The following is a 4,892-nucleotide window of genomic DNA, read 5'->3' on the forward strand; positions in this document are numbered from 1 at the left end:
ACAAACAAACAAATAAACACACACACACACACATATATACATATATACATATACATGTATATAATATATATAAATACACACATATACATATATATACATAATATATATATATATATATATATGTGTGTGTGTGTGTGTGTGTGTGTGTGTGTATAAATGTATACAGATAGATAGATAGATAGATAGATAGATAGATAGATAGATAGATAGATAGATAGATAGATAGATAGATAGATAGATAGATAGATAGATAGATAGATAGATAGATAGATAGATAGATAGATAGATAGATATTAATATATAAGATATATATATATATATATATATATATATATATATATATATATATATATATATAATATATAATTTATAACTTATTTGGGGGGCTCTCGTGGCCTAGAGGTTAATGTGTTCGCCTCTCATTCAAAGGTCCCGGGTTCGAATAGGGGTAGTGACCAAAAACTTTTCTTCTCTAAATTTGTCTCCTTTCACCTCCTTTCCTACTCTCTAGCAATGTTCTGTCGTCTGCTTTCGTCTTCTCTTTCTGCCCCCCACCCCCTTCACCTCCTTTGCCCCCTCCTCTGGGCTCCTGATTCTTTCTGCAGCCTTTCTACTGCTACTCATTGGCTTCTTCTTACTGCTGTCTTTCAGCCACACCCCTGATCTTCTGGTAGGAAAGATCTACACCTAGCCTTCTCGGACAAGGGCGAAAAATCTCGGAGGTCCCGTGTGCAAGTTGTGCACGTTAAAGATCCCTTGGTGGTCTAAAATCGATAAGAGTAGGCTTCGGACGCCACTCGGGCAAAATTCAAAATTTCCTACCAACTGAAAAAGTTTAGTGTGTCCCGCGCGCTCATATGACCTTATGCAGTTGCGAGCGCCGTAAAACACTTACAAAAGCAAGCAAGCAATAACTTATTTATTTATTTATATATGGCTTTTGATCAATGTTCTTCATTGAGATTCACACATAATTGTGTTTTTAAAAGGACATCAGAGATGTTGAGCCAAAAAATATTTTTTCAAAATCACTAAAATGTCCCAAACGGGCGGGAAAATGCCGGTTCCTTTGATGACATTGTTTTGAAAAGCGCCTGATTTCACCATGATGCCGTACTTTTGTTACCACACTCGGCCAAAATGACGGTGATCATGGTTGGTGGAATCCTCAACCTAGCAGTTATTGAACATGGGTCATTGCAGGGCGCGGCTCTATAGCTATACCACCGTACTAGACAGAGCCAAACCATCTGGAAGGACGGCGGAAGATATTTGGAGACGTCTCCGGCGAGCACCCAGAAACTATTCGGAGACGCACTCCCGCACACAGATGCACTGCTCTGGGGGGTCAAACTGCGTATTATTTGCTGCAGATCACATATATAGCCACTGAAACTGTCGCAAATCAATCATTTTCAAGAACATTTCAAACTTAACTGCAAAATATCAAATATCAAATTATGGGTTAAAACAGGCGGGCATGCCCCCCTGTAACCCCCCCCCCCCCCCCCCCAATTTATTTTTACTTGGTCTAGAGGCACAAAGCATTTTGATTGGTCTATCTCCGTCGGAGACGTCTCTGAATAGATACTGCGGGAAGGACTGGCATTTGAACTGGGGCATCGGAGGTCTCAAACTCAAACTACCCTGAGGGCACTGGGTTGAGAATCAGGCTGAGCCTGAGCTGCAACAGTCATTCCACTAAAAACCAAGCAAGGTTTCGAGTATTTTTTGTAAATTAAAGTACTACTTACTACTACTAATTTAATCCTCTTAATTAATATTCTTTAAAATTATAGCAGTTCAGTGCATGATTGGTTTTTCAGGGCATAGGCTTCTCTAACCTGCTCGTTGCTGCCAAAACCAGGACAACACATCGGCAGAAAGGTGCGTGTGCGTAAAATGTTCCGACTGTATTTGGCCCTATTCTTTGATGTCAAGTATGGAGATCCTGCGCTCCTCAAAATGTCAAGCAGGCCGCGAATTTGAGACTTCTGGTTGTGAGATCATTTTTTTTTCTTGGTAAGTGTTTTACTGCGCTCGCAACTGCATAAGGTCGTATGAACGCGTTGCTTCCCTTATTGTTCCTCGTGGGGATCTGTTGCTACTTTGTCAAACCACTCGTTCTATAATATTCTCCCTCTCTCTTTTTCTCTCTCTCTCTCTCCCCCCCTCTCTCTCTCTCTCTCTCTCTCTCTCTCTATCTATCTATCTATCTATCTATCTATCTATCTATCTATCTATCTATCTATCTATCTATCTATCTATCTATCTATCTATCTATCTATCTATCTATCTATCTATCGATCTATCTATCTATCTATATATCTATCTATCTATTTCTACCTCTCTCTCTCTCTCTCTCTCTCTCTCTCTCTCTCTCTCTCTCTCTCTCTCTCTCTCTCAATTTCTCATCTCCGTATACATATAATCTGGCTTGTATAAATATATACAACTCTAACATACCAGAATCAAATATTGGTCCCTGAAAAAGCACAAGAAAGCAAAATCAATGTATGCGAAATGAGGTGTCTCCGCAAAACTATCAATGTCGCCAGAGGAGACCGCATAGGGAACGAGACTATACGCCTACTTACCGGAATACAACCAGTTATGGATTCCACTGAGCGTCAAAGAGACAAATTAAATGGTTCGGACATCTAACCAGAATGTCGCAGAAGCAACCAACAACAAGAGTTTACCACACCCATGAATCCGGCTTTTAATCAACAGGAAGACCAAGAAAGGCCTAGCTAGATGGGGTTAAAAAGGTCCTGGATCAAATGGATCGGACATTAAATTAGAAAGCACAAAAAACAACAAGCAACAAGAGTTTACCACACCCGTAAATCTGGCATTTAATCAAGAGGAAGACCAAGAAAGACCTGGCTGTATGGGGTTAAAAAGGTCCTGGATTAAATGGTTCGGATATCACATCAGAACGCACAAGAAACAACAAGCAGCAAGCGTTTATCACAGCCGTGAATCAGGCTTCAAATCAAGAGGAAGACCAAGAAAGGCCTGGCTAGATGGGGTTAAAAAGGTCTTGAGGACAACAAGCTCCTATATCAATCACAGACGCCACACACTTAATACAGGACCGAAACCTGCACCTCCCCTCCACGACATCCTAAGGATACTAGAAGAAAGCAATAGAACAATTAAAAGTAAGTATAATATTATACTTTCTAAATATATTACCATCCACGCACTTTATACATATATATATATATATATATATATATATATATATATATATATATATATATATATATAAAATAATCTGTGTTTGTGTATGTGTGTGTGTGTGTGTGTGTGTGTGTGTGTGTGTGTGTGTGTGTGTGTGTGTGTGTGTGTGTGTGTGTGTGGGTGTGGGTGTGTGTGTGTGCGTGTATACGTATGTGCTCGTATGGGTCCTTGTGTCTGTGTGTGTACGTGTTTATGTGTGTGTGTGTGTGTGTGTGTGTGTGTGTGTGTGTGTGTGTGTGAGTGTGTGTGTGTGTGTGTGTGTGTGTGTGTGTGTGTGTGTGTGTGTGTGTGTGTGTGTGTTTGTGTGTGTGCAATACTGACTACTACAACACAACAACCCCAAAAAATACTCAACAAGAGCAATATAATTTTAAAAAATCAGTTTAAAGAAAACAACAAACTAACAAAGTAACCATTAAAATTACATCATCGCATCATCATCATCATCATTGTCGTCGTTTCCCAATAGAAATTTGAATAGTCATTCTTACGCTTACCCTTCTCCTATGAAATAAAAAAGCAGTTGGAGTGTGTAGGCCTAACTTCTCACTTTAACGTGTTTCTAAAGACTTTTTAGTAGAACTGTATAACCTTCTTGAGTGGTCCTCAAAACACAAGTAAATCCAAGAATCCATTCGAGTTTATGCGACTCTGTGGCCAGCCGTCTGTGAATCTGAACAATTCCTTTACCCACGGTCGCCCGCTCGCCGCTCGCTCGCCACTTTTTGCTAACTCCACCAGCGGAGAGCGCAAAAGCCCACAACTCACTCCCAAGCGCCCGCGACGAGTTGAGGGGCTTTGTTGACAGATTACCATTCGTGGTCAGCAGCGAGTTATCGCTCCCTTTTTCCAAAAGGAGGAAGAGGAAAAGAGGGACTCGCCATCAGTTTAGGGAACCTTGCTGTCGTGTTCTGGATTATGGTCTCGTGTGCGTGTGTGTGTGTGTGTGTGTGTGGGGGGGGGGGGGGGGGGGACATTGAGTTGGACGCACCAAAAAGAAAAAAGAATTTTTAAATACTACAACTATACCCTAAAAAAGTCTCTGGAGGATTTTAATATCAATCCTTCAACATGTGAGATCCTCGCTCCTGACAGACACAGCTGGAGAGCAACAGTCACAGTGGGCAGCAAGTCATACAAGGCTTCATTATTTATTATGTTAATGCTGAAACCAAGAAAGAATCCCGCAAGTTGCGCACTTTCACCAGTGGCAATAGAGCTTTAAAATGCTCAATAAATGTGCCAAACACACCTCTGCTAAAATTCGTCACGTGGGCCATAATAGAAGCTACATTAAGTCCTCTCATTATAGAAATTTTAATATTCTCCTCCGCAAATACAATGGCCACCATTGTCATACATTCACGGACGAATTATTATTAGTTATTAAAAGTATTTTTTAAATTACTATTATAATTATCATTATTATTATTATTATTTTTATTCTTATTCTTATCTTTATTCTTATTCTTATTTTTATTATTATTATAATTATTATTATTATTATTATTATTATTATTATTATTATTACTACTATTATTATAACAGACAAGCGAACCATCTACCGTGTACTACTAGCTTTTAAAAAAGTGTTTTGTGTGGACAGTCGTGCAGCCGACATAACGATCAGACTGTCTGGGGGC

The 4,892-nt window shown here is 39.7% G+C and overlaps 1 protein-coding gene across 1 annotated transcript in view; it reads right to left on the reverse strand.

Moving 5' to 3' along the window:
• The window catches only part of LOC101846980, an 8,558-nt gene extending 4,544 nt beyond the window's left edge, over window positions 1-4,014 (reverse strand). The window contains exon 1 of the mRNA XM_013087060.2: window positions 3,747-4,014. The gene's annotated coding sequence lies outside the window, so the exon portion shown is untranslated. The remainder of the gene's footprint in view (window positions 1-3,746) is intronic.
• Window positions 4,015-4,892: the final 878 nt, after the last annotated feature.

Source organism: Aplysia californica, unplaced genomic scaffold, assembly GCF_000002075.1.
Source record: "Aplysia californica isolate F4 #8 unplaced genomic scaffold, AplCal3.0 scaffold00539, whole genome shotgun sequence".
Classification (NCBI taxonomy): domain Eukaryota; kingdom Metazoa; phylum Mollusca; class Gastropoda; order Aplysiida; family Aplysiidae; genus Aplysia; species Aplysia californica.